Source organism: Ambystoma mexicanum, chromosome 13 (assembly GCF_040938575.1).
Source record: "Ambystoma mexicanum isolate Mex_15411 chromosome 13, UKY_AmexF1_1, whole genome shotgun sequence".
Classification (NCBI taxonomy): domain Eukaryota; kingdom Metazoa; phylum Chordata; class Amphibia; order Caudata; family Ambystomatidae; genus Ambystoma; species Ambystoma mexicanum.
The window spans coordinates 39,939,025-39,953,131 of NC_090938.1; the positions used below are offsets into that span (position 1 = coordinate 39,939,025).

General features: G+C 54.4%; 1 protein-coding gene across 13 annotated transcripts in view; it reads left to right on the forward strand.

Moving 5' to 3' along the window:
* NFASC (neurofascin) overlaps positions 1-14,107 on the forward strand; it is a 687,691-nt gene that overhangs the window by 116,133 nt on the left and 557,451 nt on the right. Inside the window, exon 1 of one of the 13 annotated variants that reach the window (XM_069633122.1) lies at positions 4,354-4,663. The exons of the other annotated variants lie outside the window; for them this stretch is intronic. The gene's annotated coding sequence lies outside the window, so the exon portion shown is untranslated. Of the gene's footprint in view, positions 1-4,353; positions 4,664-14,107 lie in introns of those variants that run through there. 13 annotated transcript variants of the gene reach the window in all.

The window sequence follows — 14,107 nt, forward strand, 5'->3', positions numbered from 1 at the left end:
GGAATGTGAGGGAGTGACGACATTCAGCGGGCTGTACCCCAGGTGATCAGAAGAGGAGGAGTCCCTTGCCATGAGGTCCTCCCGCATTTAAACACCCCTATTGGAACTATTAGGTAGCGGCCACACCTCCTTAGCCTCATGGGAAAGGGCTCCCCCCTGGGGAGAATTAATGACACCTTGTGAATCATGACAGTAACCACCCACCTCAGCTCTGCTCTGCTCAGCTCTGCTCCACTGGTGGCCAGCCGCCCATCGCATCCTAGCTCCACAGGTGGCTAGCCTCCCATCACAGCTCAGTCTCACTGATGGCTAGCCACTCATTGCAGCCCTAGTCCACTGGTGGCTAGCCACTCCTCGCTACCCTGCTCCACTGGTGGCTAGCCACTCACTGCAGCCCTGTTCCACTGATGGCTAGCCACTCATTGCAGCCCTAGTCCACTGGTGGCTAGCCACTCCTCGCTACCCTGTTCCACTGATGGCTAGCCACTCCTCGCTACCCTGCCCCACGGGTGGCTAGCCACTCATCGTAGCCCTGGTCCACTGGTGGCTAGCCACTCATCGCAGCCCTAGTCTACTGGCGGCTAGCCACTCATCGCAGTCTTGTTCCCCTGGTGGCTAGCCACTCATCGCAGCCCTGCCCCACAGGAGGCTAGCCTCTCATTGCAGCCCTGCCCCACAGGTGGCTAGCCACTCATTGCAGCCCTGCCCCACAGGTGGCTAGCCGCTCATCGCAGCCCTGCCCCACAGGTGGCTAGCCACTCATCGCAGCCCTGCCCCACAGGTGGCTATCCACTCATCGCAGCCCTGTTCCACTGATGGCTAGCCACTCATCGCAGCCCTAGTCCACTGGTGGCTAGCCACTCATCGCAGCCCTAGTCCACTGGTGGCTAGCCACACATCGCAGCCCTGGTCCACTGGTGGATAGCCACTCATCGCAGCCCTGTCCCACAGGAGGCTAGCCTCTCATCGCAGCCCTGCCCCACAGGAGGCTTGCCTCTCATCGCAGCCCTAGTCCACTGATGGCTAACCACTCGTTGCAGCCCTAGTCCACTGATGGCTAGCCACTCATCGCAGAACTAGTCCACTGGTGGCTAGCCACTCATCGCAGCCCTGCCCCACAGGAGGCTAGCCTCTCATCGGAGCCCTGCCCCACTGGTGGCTAGCCACTCATCGCAGCCCTAGTCCACTGATGGCTAGCCACTCATCGCAGCCCTGCCCCACTGATGGCTAGCCTCTCATCATAGCCCTGCCCCACTGGTGGCTAGCCACTCATCGCAGCCCTGCCCCACTGGTGGCTAGCCACTCATCGCAGCCTTGTTCCACTGGTGGCTAGCCACTCATCGCAGCCCTGCGCCACAGGAGGCTAGCCACTCATCGCAGCCCTGCCCCACAGGAGGCTAGCCTCTCATCGCAGCCTTGTTCCACTGGTGGCTAGCCACTCATCGCAGCGCTGCCCCACTGGTGGCTAGCCTCTCATCATAGCCCTGCCCCACTGGTGGCTAGCCTCTCATCATAGCCCTGCCCCACTGGTGGCTAGCCACTCATCGCAGCCTTGTTCCACTGGTGGCTAGCCACTCATCGCAGCCCTAGTCCACTGATGGCTAGCCACTCATCGCAGCCCTGCCCCACTGATGGCTAGCCTCTCATCATAGCCCTGCCCCACTGGTGGCTAGCCACTCATCGCAGCCCTGCCCCACTGGTGGCTAGCCACTCATCGCAGCCTTGTTCCACTGGTGGCTAGCCACTCATCACAGCCCTGCCCCACTGGTGGCTAGCCACTCATCATAGCCCTGTTCCACTGGTGGCTAGCCACTCATCATAGCCCTGTTCCACTGGTGGCTAGCCTCTCATCATAGCCCTGTTCCACTGATGGCTAGCCACTCATCGCAGCCCTGCCCCACAGGAGGCTAGCCTCTCATCGGAGCCCTGCCCCACTGGTGGCTAGCCACTCATCACAGCCCTAGTCCACTGATGGCTAGCCACTCATCGCAGCCCTGCCCCACTGATGGCTAGCCTCTCATCATAGCCCTGCCCCACTGGTGGCTAGCCACTCATCGCAGCCCTGCCCCACTGGTGGCTAGCCACTCATCGCAGCCTTGTTCCACTGGTGGCTAGCCACTCATCGCAGCCCTGCGCCACAGGAGGCTAGCCACTCATCGCAGCCCTGCCCCACAGGAGGCTAGCCACTCATCGCAGCCGCAGTCCACTGGTGGCTAGCCACTCATCGCAGCCCTGCCCCACAGGAGGCTAGCCACTCATTGCAGCCTTGTTCCACTGGTGGCTAGCCACTCATCGCAGCCCTGCCCCACAGGAGGCTAGCCACTCATTGCAGCCCTAGTCCACTGGTGGCTAGCCACTCCTGCTACCCTGCTCCACTGGTGGCTAGCCACTTACTGCAACCCTGTTCCACTGATGGCTAGCCACTCCTCGCTACCCTGCCCCACGGGTGGCTAGCCACTCATCGTAGCCCTGCCCCACGGGTGGCTAGCCACTCATCGCAGCCCTAGTCCACTGGTGGCTAGCCACTCATCGCAGCCCTAGTCTACTGGTGGCTAGCCACTCATCGCAGTCTTGTTCCCCTGGTGGCTAGCCACTCATCGCAGCCCTGCGCCACAGGAGGCTAGCCACTCATCGCAGCCCTGCCCCACAGGAGGCTAGCCACTCATCGCAGCCGCAGTCCACTGGTGGCTAGCCACTCATCGCAGCCCTGCCCCACAGGAGGCTAGCCACTCATTGCAGCCTTGTTCCACTGGTGGCTAGCCACTCATCGCAGCCCTGCCCCACAGGAGGCTAGCCACTCATTGCAGCCCTAGTCCACTGGTGGCTAGCCACTCCTGCTACCCTGCTCCACTGGTGGCTAGCCACTTACTGCAACCCTGTTCCACTGATGGCTAGCCACTCCTCGCTACCCTGCCCCACGGGTGGCTAGCCACTCATCGTAGCCCTGGTCCACTGGTGGCTAGCCACTAATCGCAGCCCTAGTCTACTGGTGGCTAGCCACTCATCGCAGCCTTGTTCCCCTGGTGGCTAGCCACTCATCGCAGCCCTGCCCCACAGGAGGCTAGCCACTCATCGCAGCCCTGCCCCACAGGAGGCTAGCCTCTCATCGTAGCCTTGTTCCACTGCTGGCTAGCCACTCATCGCAGCCCTGCCCCACTGGTGGCTAGCCACTCATCGCAGCCCTGCCCCACAGGTGGCTAGCCACTCATCGTAGCCCTGCCTCACTGATGGCTATCCACTCATCAAAGCCGCAGTCCACTGGTGGCTAGCCACACCTCGCTACCCTGCTCCACTGGTGGCTAGCCACTCACTGCAGCCCTGCCTCACTGATGGCTATCCACTCATCACAGCCCTGCCCCACTGATGGCTATCCACTCCTCGCTACCCTGCTCCACTGGTGGCTAGCCACTCCTTGCTACCCTGCTCCACTAGTGGCTAGCCACTCCTCGCTACCCTGCCCCACTGGTGGCTAGCCACTCCTCGCTACCCTTCTCCACTGGTGGCTAGCCACTTACTGTAGCCCTGTTCCACTGATGGCTAGCCACTTATCGCAGCCCAGCTCCACTGATGGCGAGCCACTCATTGCAGCCCAGCTCCACTGATGGCAGCCTCTCATCGCAGCCCTGCTCCACTGATGGCTAGCTTATCATCACAACCCTTCCTCACAGGTGGCTAGCCACTCATCGCAGCCCTGCCTCACAGGTGGCTAGCCACTCATCGCAGCCCTGCCTCCCTGATGGCTATCCACTCATCACAGCCGCAGTCCACTGGTGGCTAGCCACTCCTCGCTACCCTGCTCCACTGGTGGCTAGCCACTCACTGTAGCCCTGTTCCACTGATGGCTAGCCACTCACTGCAGCCCTGTTCCACTGATGGCTAGCTTCTCATCACAACCCTGCCTCACAGGTGGCTAGCCGCTCATCGCAGCCCTGCCTCACAGGTGGCTAGCCGCTCATCGTAGCCCTGCTCCACTGGGGCCTTCTGTTTTCTGCTACTTGCTTAAGGCCCTGTGTCTCGCCGTCGGTCATGGAGTGAACACTATGGCAAGCCCGGGCATAGTGCGCACTATGTCGGCTTGTTTATGCTGCCATGCGTGCCCGCCGGCTGGGATGCACCCCTGGCACATGCCATGCTAGCCCTTACTGTCCCATGCCCACCCTGGCCCTTCCTGTCACCACATCTGATGCCAGGGGGAAGCTGCGTGTTCGTTCGCATATTCCCCCCTAGTTTATTCTTGAGGGGGCGGCGATGGAGTGGGCAGGCTCGCGGAGAGAATGGGGCAGAAGGAGATGACAGGCTGCAGGGGTTGCAGAAAGAGATCAGCTGTTGGCTGCGAGAGAAAGGAGCACAGTCAGGCACAAACAAACCACAGTGGCTTTCTGTTCATTGTGGGGCGAGGCGGGCCGGGCTATGAGAACGGCGCCCCTCTGCGCCCAGTGACTTGCGAGCTCGTTCCTAGGGCTTCCTGGAGGTTTGCGTGGATGCTGAACGCCAGGGGAACCAGGGACCACCAGCATCCTTGCCCCTGGAAAGCGACCCGGCCGGGGTGACCCGATTGTGACCGCAGACCCATTCTTTATCCCATAGAAGAAGTGATGTGGACCCTCGCCCTAATGAACTCCGATTCTCCCTGAGGAGGTCCTAGAGTCCATGAAGTGACCAGGTATGCGGGTGATGCGTAGGACTTGCGCCCGGGTGGTGACTTCAGGGGTGAGAGGGTCTGGGACCCGCGCAAAGTCCTGGTCTAGGGACGGGGGGAGAGAGAGAGCGAGAGAGACTATGTTCACAATTTCAAGTGAGCTGGACAACAGTTGGCAAATCCTTGACTATATCTGGCCCTTGACATTGAAAGCCATTGCTATTTCCTAAGACGTGCGCTTGAGCAAGCCGAGGTTGCCGGCCTCATCCCCGCTTCTTCACTAAGTCCCGGTACTGGCTCTGCCTGTGATGTCATTTCCAAGTGCATCCCAGCAAGTTGTGTTCCTGCCTCGGTGCCCTGGTTCCTCTCCGGTGAGCAGCAGAGAACTGCTCGTGGACTGGACCGTGGCTGCGTGTGGGGCAGTGGGGCTCTAGGCTACATGATGGCAATGCTTTTCTTGTACTGAGGAGGGTATCTGTGGGAAAGCTTTTATTTTGGTGGCCTAGGTTAATAGCATGCCAGGGATGTAGGTGTATGCTGCGAGTGCATTTGCATCCGCACCAAGGGATTGTAACTAGGGGACCTGCACACTTTTCATTCATTCTTTGAGGCTCACCTAGCAACACTGGCGTCTCCAGGAATCAAATTTAGGGGGGACACAGAGGGGGCCACAGACAAAAGTAGGGGGGCCGGCTATAAAAGGACAATGTTATTTATTTATTTATTTATTGTATTATTATTGTACAATCTACTTTTGACTTCACCCAACATAACTCTCCATTATCTTAACAAATCCATTTTCAATTTCAATACATTCATTAATACTTTTAAAAGAAACCGTCACTTGATTTACAATATAATTAAGACCACTGCAAATGCCTTTAAAAACCTTAAAATTCGAATTTGTAAAGAAAATTAATTTGCATTTAAAATCCTCCTCCACGCATCCTGTTCTGTCAATTATAATATCCATAGATAGAATTTCACCGCTCAGTATCTGTAGGTTGGGACAGTACACACACGTTTCAATATCTCGATCTCAATACCTACAAAGTCTCTGTTCCCTCAGCACTTTCATTTGTCTGCCTAAGACTTCTTGGGTTAAGACGAGATTTAATTTTGCCTTGAAATGTGGGGCTTGAAGTGCCTTGATGGGGGCTTTTTCAGGTAGGGGGCAACAGTATTATAATTCCTTATTACCCAGTCAAAATGATCTCCAAAGCATTGGTGTTGTATTACATTTTCTCTGAGACCAATACACGCGTGTCAGGATAATTTTCTCTTTACTGAATGGGCTGTTGCTTCTAATTCTTCTACTGTAGCCCCTATTGTTTGTAATGACTTTAAACGCTCGGCACCCCACTCTACCAAAACTTTACATGTGCCTTTTACCCACAGTACATTTAGAATCTCGTATAAAAGGGCAATGTGTATGCGTTTCCCAAATTGATGGGGGCAAAGTAGTCCAAAGTGGTAGTCATATAGCAAGCAATTCTCTTATTTATCTCTTGATGTTAACGATATTGTCTCATCCTATATCGATATAGAAAATATATATCGGTATATATTTCCAAAGCTCGAAATATCGCCCAACACACACACACACACAGCACCAGTTCACTCCTGTTTCAGGCCTTCCTGGGCAATTTCTTCAGATGTTGCCAGTGGCCATTGGCTGGTCATGGACACCAGCCACTGTATGCACTTTGAAATGATACAGTGTCCATATTGTGTCCCGATCGCATCTGCTGTAGGGGGCCTTTCACAAGTGTGCCATTAACACCCACGGTTCGCGCTGCCTTTTTGTGCATCTCGCATCCGCCTGCGGGTGCTTTACTGGAAGGTCAGTGCAGATCGCAATTGGGGCTGTGGGTTATTTTCTCAGCAATGTCTTTGTGTTGACATTTTATAGTGCAATTGTTGCAAGAGCACTGCGAATATCCAGAGCGTGCATGTGAAAAAGAGGAGCACAGTGTGTGTCAGTGTGCGCGCTATTAGAGTGGTCAACTAGCGACAAGATCTGATCCTTTGAAGCAGTGTCTTCTGCAGAGATGGAGCCACACTGATGTCTCGAGGGCAGTGTCCCTTTCAGGCCAGAAGATAGAAAACAGGCTGAGCAAAGTCCCTGAAAATGCGCAAGTGACGGCTGGGAAAGGAGGACAGCAGATGAGCTCCTTGCTTCCCTCAGAGAAGCTAGGGGCTCAGCCGGGAAACCCTTGTCAGGGGCAAGTTGCCCACCAAAACCCCAATTTGAATTTCAACAATCAGCAGCCGGGACGGCCCGATTTGTTGATATTCAAACTTGGGTCTTTTTTTGACTGTGCCCTAACTCCCTCAGGCAGGGCAGGGGGAGGGCTTGCCTTTTTACCTGGTTGGGCATGCGTGCGCACGCATGCTTTAGCAATGGCAAGCCCTGGACCCCGACTGCTGACCATCACCACTGTGCCACTGTCCTGTGTGCACCTTTATGGTGCGTTCTTCACTGAATTTGATGTGCCCTTAGCCAGCCCTGCGGCAGCATTGGGGCCCTGTGTATTGTGGCCCTGTGTGTGTGCCATGCGGGCGGGTCACAGGCAACACTGCAGAGAGAGTAGCCCAGGTATGGGGGCAGGGGAGTATCCAGCATTGCAAGAGTGTGGGGGTGAGCCACGAAAAAAAAAGTCCTGCTACTTCCCTTCCCAAATGCAGTGCGCGCAATTCCATACGGTCTCATTCGTGCACCTAAACCGCCCACCTCTGCCCCAGTCTACTTTTTTGGTAACATTAGTGGCAGATGGCATTTTAACACATAACAAAACAAAAAAACTGCAGAATGATTACAGATGCAGGAAAATCTATTAGAGCTCTGGCCAGGCACTATGGGGCAAAATACATGCAAACCTCCTAATTTGCATATGGATTGTAGGAACAGAAGTGACTTCACAGTAAAGGACATTGCAAGGCGCATCATCAGTCTTTGATACTTGGAGGCAGCATGGAAGCGACTTTAGAATAAGCTGCCATAAGTAGCCAAGTGGCAAATACCTGTGTGGTGCAAAATAGCCAAGGTGCCCTACTATAATAACAGCATGATATATTAACATAAGCTCTGAAGTGAATTACTTGCAGAGCTGCAGATAAGACACTGTGCGATTAAATGATCTGCCCAGGATCACACACTTTGGTTAAATGGTGAAACTGGGATGTCAGCAATTTAAGCAACTGAGCACATCTTCCCAGGTTTAGTTGATATATATATCTATTAAGGGTTTTCTTTGCATTTCATGTGCTTAATAATACTATTTTATAGCAATGCCTTGGAAGCAGACCACATTACAGAATAAAATATACTTTCATAGTAAACTAACTATACACTATATACATTGGCATAGAACTATGTTGAAAAATAAGAGTGTGGCATTAGTTTTAACCCGTGGTCTGAAATGCATAGGCCTGATAATGCCCCTTGCCTCAGAAATACACGACAGAAGTTTGGTGTGACTGAATTGATTAAAAAGGATGTATGTCTACATATCAAAGATCTGGAAAGAATTTCTTGATTTCATCTTTTGATTTGAAGATTACAGTGAAAATTGACAAAGACAGATTGACCCCTCTTGGGTTAAAGGGTGTGCAGTCCACACCGAAGGCTCAAAAGCCTTGGTCTCTCTCTAGCATTAGTTGTATTCCCCCCATCCTGCATGCAAAGTCACAATAGCATCATGCAGATGAATGTGAGCCTAACAAATCTTGCTTGGGTTTTAAAGTCATAGTAATGTCATAAAGCCTGCAGCCTTATGCACCCTTCTCCCTTCTGATGACTGCCTCCCATTCCCATTTCTAATGTGACAAAAGTCCCTGCTAATATTCCCCCATCCTCCTCCTCCCATCAGTGCCTAATGGCTCACATTGAAATTCTCTGTTGACACAGAGCAACATGAGTCCCTCTGCTGCCCGGAGCTACTTGGGACAGGACACCTCTCTCATTCTGAAAGGGTAAGGTGTGCTGCTGTCAAGACAATGAGTGTGCTGAGCAGGAATTGCTAAGCACCCATTGTCCTGCCAGCGTGACACCTTTCAACAGGAGAGCTGTCCCACTGACAAATATCCCTGTCTTGCACTCCCTGCACCCCCACTCGGTACATCACTGTAGAGGGGGGCAGGAATTCAGAGCTCCGCCACCCTAGCCCCACCCTAGCGACGCCACTGCCTAGCAATTGATGCCAAGTACACGGTGGCGGGTTTAAGAAACTTCTTTGTTGCTCTCTCTGTCTAACCTTACGCCAACCAACTCAGTCTCACAAACGACCCTAGTGATCTTCAAAAACCTCCCGAAGTTCAAGACACCTGCCTGGGACATGGACATGATGAACCCACCGCCTCCCAGGATGGAGAAATTATGTGCTATTTATATGGCACTTTTGTCAAAGCATTTACTGAGAACATTTTTACATACATCACCCAACCGAAGTTGGTACTCATTTATCAACCTCGGAAGGATGAAGTGAGTGCTCAACCGACATCTACTGGGCTGGGGGCATGGCTGAAGCCTGGTCTTTGCACCCACACTTCTGGGCATGTGGAACATTCCGCAAACCATTCATTTCAGTATCAAGTTTGAGAGGAACAGAAGAATGCTAAATCAAATTTAAGCTATCCAAGGACGCAGAGTCAGATTTAAGCTATCCAAGGACGCTGAATCAGATTTAAGCTATCCGAGGACGCTGAATCAGATTTAAGCTATCCAAGGACGCTGAATCAGATTTAAGCTATCCGAGGACGCTGAATCAGATTTAAGCTATCCGAGGACGCTGAATCAGATTTAAGCTATCCGAGGACGCTAAATCAGATTTAAGCTATCCGAGGACGCTGAATCAGATTTAAGCTATCCGAGGACGCTGAATCAGATTTAAGCTATCCGAGGACGCTGAATCAGATGTAAGCTATCCGAGGACGCTGAATCAGATTTAAGCTATCCAAGGACGCTGGATCAGATTTAAGCTATCCTAGGACGCTGAATCAGATTTAAGCTATCCGAGGACGCTGAATCAGATTTAAGCTATCCGAGGACGCTGAATCAGATGTAAGCTATCCGAGGACGCTGAATCAGATTTAAGCTATCCGAGGACGCTGAATCAGATTTAAGCTATCCGAGGACGCTGAATCAGATGTAAGCTATCCGAGGACGCTGAATCAGATGTAAGCTATCCGAGGACGCTGAATCAGATTTAAGCTATCCGAGGACGCTGAATCAGATGTAAGCTATCCGAGGACGCTGAATCAGATTTAAGAAGTATTGGAAGTTAGGAGGTGTTGAAGGTTAAGAGGTATTGAAGATGTTGACTTAGATGTAAGACATACTCCAGCACATTCAACCAAATTGAAGACGTTTTCAAGCATGGTAAAAAAAAAAGTATTGAAATATACTAAACTAAGTTGAAAACTATTTACCCAGCCACAAAATATACACTTGCACAACCATTGGCGCTTCATAATTTACTCTTGTTCTGTGTGCTTTGAAGAACTGGCCTTCGCCCCAAAGGGCAAGGGACTTGTATGCCTGGCTAGTTGCTTGCAACTTGAAATTGTTACGCCAGATTGAAGAAGCATCCTGACCACTTTACCAGTCACGACTCGGTGCTGATGGAGGAATGTTTGGGCAGTGCCCATGACCCTCTGGCTGCTTGCTCTGGCAGTTTTGTGCTGAGAAGTCTCTTTCATCTACACTCAATACTTTCCGTAGTCCCTTTTTGGCTCTTTAGATTCTTAGTTTCTTTCACTGGTGAGAAAATATCTGGCTCTAGTTGTCAGTCCTTCCTGAAACAGACCGATTCCTGCTGTTTCCCTTATCCCACAAACCTGATTCAGCCGAAGTCCACCCTTTGTCCCCAGAGCCGATATCACCCGTGTCCCGCTCTGTGTCCCCAGAGGCTGTATCACCTGGTTCCCTCCCTGTGTCCCCAGAGGCTGTATCACCTGGTTCCCTCCCTGTGTCCCGAGAGGCTATATCACCTGGTTCCCTCCCTGTGTCCCCAGAGGCTGTATCACCTGGTTCCCTCTCTGTGTCCCCAGAGGCTGTATCACCTGGTTCCCTCTCTGTGTCCCCAGAGGCTGTATCACCTGGTTCCCTCCCTGTGTCCCCAGAGCCTATATCACCTGGTTCCCTCCCTGTGTCCACAGAGGCTGTATCACCTGGTTCCCTCCCTGTGTCCCCAGAGCCTATATCACCTGTTGTATCACCTGGCTCCCTCCCTGTGTCCCCAGAGGCTGTATCACCTGGTTCCCTCTCTGTATCCCCAGAGGCTGTATCACCTGGTTCCCTCCCTGTGTTCCCAGAGGGTGTATCACCTGGTTCCCTCCCTGTGTCCCCAGAGGCTGTATCACCTGGTTCCCTCCCTGTGTCCCCAGAGGCTGTATCACCTGGTTCCGTCTGTGTCCCCAGAGCCTATATCACCTGTTCCCTCCCTGTGTCCCCAGAGGCTGTATCACCTGGTTCCCTCCCTGTGTCCCCAGAGGCTGTATCACCTGGTTCCCTCTCTGTATCCCCAGAGGCTGTATCACCTGGTTCCCTCCCTGTGTCCCCAGAGGCTGTATCACCTGGTTCCCTCCCTGTGTCCCCAGAGCCTATATCACCTGGTTCCCTCCCTGTGTCCCCTGAGGCTGTATCACCTGGTTCCCTCCCTGTGTCCCCAGAGCCTATATCACCTGGTTCCCTCCCTGTGTCCCGAGGCTGTATCACCTGGTTCCCTCCCTGTGTCCCCAGAGCCTATATCACCTGGTTCCCTCCCTGTGTCCCCAGAGGCTGTATCACCTGGTTCCCTCCCTGTGTCCCCAGAGGCTGTATCACCTGGTTCCCTCCCTGTGTCCCCAGAGGCTGTATCACCTGGTTCCCTCCCTGTGTCCCCAGAGCCTATATCACCTGGTTCCCTCTCTGTATCCCCAGAGGCTGTATCACCTGGTTCCCTCCCTGTGTCCCCAGAGGCTGTATCACCTGGTTCCCTCTCTGTGCCCCCAGAGGCTGTATCACCTGGTTCCATCCCTGTGTCCCCAGAGGCTGTATCACCTGGTTCCCTCCCTGTGTCCCCAGAGGCTGTATCACCTGGTTCCCTCCCTGTGTCCCCAGAGCCGATATCACCCGTGTCCCTCTCTGTGTCCCCAGAGCCTATATCACCTGGTTCCCTCCCTGTGTCCCCAGAGGCTGTATCACCTGGTTCCCTCCCTGTGTCCCCAGAGCCTATATCACCTGGTTCCCTCCCTGTGTCCCCAGAGGCTGTATCACCTGGTTCCCTCCCTGTGTCCCCAGAGGCTATATCACCTGGTTCCCTCCCTGTGTCCCCAGAGGCTGTATCACCTGGTTCCCTCCCTGTGTCCCCAGAGGCTGTATCACCTGGTTCCCTCCCTGTGTCCTCAGAGGCTGTATCACCTGGTTCCGTCTGTGTCCCCAGAGCCTATATCACCTGGCTCCCTCTCTGTGTCCCCAGAGGCTGTATCACCCGGGTCCCTCTCTGTGTCCCCAGAGGCTGTATCACCTGGTTCCCTCTCTGTGTCCCCACAGGCTGTATCACCCGGGTCCCTCCCTGTGTCCCCAGAGCCGGTATCACCCGTGTCCCTCCCTGTGTCCCCAGAGGCTGTATCACCTGGTTCCCTCTCTGTGTCCCCAGAGGCTGTATCACCTGGTTCCCTCTGTGTCCCCAGAGCCTATATCACCTGGTTCCCTTCCTGTGTCCCCAGAGGCAGTATCACCTGGTTCCCTCTCTGTGTCCCCAGAGGCTGTATCACCCGGGTCCCTCTCTGTGTCCCCAGAGGCTGTATCACCCGGTTCCCTCTCTGTGTCCCCAGAGGCTGTATCACCCGGGTCCCTCTCTGTGTCCCCAGAGGCTGTATCACCTGGTTCCCTCTCTGTGTCCCCAGAGGCTGTATCACCCGGGTCCCTCCCTGTGTCCCCAGAGCCGATATCACCTGTGTCCCTCCCTGTGTCCCCAGAGGCTGTATCGCCTGGTTTCCTCCCTGTGTCCCCAGAGGCTGTATCACCTGGTTCCCTCCCTGTGTCCCCAGAGGCTGTATCACCTGGTTCCCTGCCTGTGTCCCCAGAGGCTCTATCACCTGGTTCCCTCCCTGTGTCCCCAGAGCCTATATCACCTGGTTTCCTCCCTGTGTCCCCAGAGGCTGTATCACCTGGTTCCCTCTCTGTGTCCCCAGAAGCTGTATCACCTGGTTCCCTCCCTGTGTCCCCAGAGGCTGTATCCCCTGGTTCCCTCCCTGTGCCCCAGAGGCTGTATCCCCTGGTTCCCTCCCTGTGTCCCCAGAGCCTATATCACCTGGTTCCCTCCCTGTGTCCCCAGAGCCTATATCACCTGGTTCCCTCCCTGTGTCCCCAGAGGCTGTATCACCTGGTTCCCTCCCTGTGTCCCCAGAGCCTATATCACCTGGTTCCCTCCCTGTGTCCCCAGAGGCTATATCACCTGCTTCCGTCTATGTGTCCCCAGAGCCTATATCACCTGGTTCCCTCTCTGTGTCACCAGAGGCTGTATCACCTGGTTCCCTCTCTGTGTCCCCACAGGCTGTATCACCTGGGCCCTCTCTGTGTCCCCAGAGGCTGTATCACCTGGTTCCCTCCCTGTGTCCCCAGAGGCTATATCACCTGGTTCCCTCCCTGTGTCCCCAGATCCTATATCACCTGGTTCCCTCCCTGTGTCCCCAGAGGCTGTATCACCTGGTTCCGTCTGTGTCCCCAGAGCCTATATCACCTGTTCCCTCCCTGTGTCCCCAGAGGCTGTATCACCTGGTTCCCTTCCTGTGTCCCCAGAGGCTGTATCACCTGGTTCCCTCCCTGTGTCCCCAGAGGCTGTATCACCTGGTTCCCTCCCTGTGTCCCCAGAGCCTATATCACCTGGTTCCCTCCCTGTGTCCCCAGAGGCTGTATCACCTGGTTCCCTCCCTGTGTCCCCAGAGCCTATATCACCTGGTTCCCTCCCTGTGTCCCCAGAGGCTGTATCACCTGGTTCCCTCCCCGTGTCCCCAGAGCCTATATCACCTGGTTCCCTCCCTGTGTCCCCAGAGGCTGTATCACCTGGTTCCCTCCCTTTGTCCCCAGAGGCTGTATCACCTGGTTCCCTCCCTGTGTCCCCAGAGGCTGTATCACCTGGTTCCCTCCCTGTGTCCCCAGACGATATATCACCTGTTTCCCTCCCTGTGTCCCCAGAGGTTGTATCACCTGGTTCCCTCCCTGTGTCCCCAGAGGCTGTATCACCTGGTTCCCTCCCTGTGTCCCCAGAGGCTGTATCACCTGGTTCTGTCTGTGTCCCCAGAGCCTATATCACCTGGTTCCCTCTCTGTGTCCCCAGAGGCTGTATCACCCGGGTCCCTCTCTGTGTCCCCAGAGGCTGTATCACCTGGTTCCCTCTCTGTGTCCCCAGAGGCTGTATCACCCGGGTCCCTCCCTGTGTCCCCAGAGCCGATATCACCCGTGTCCCTCCCTGTGTCCCCAGA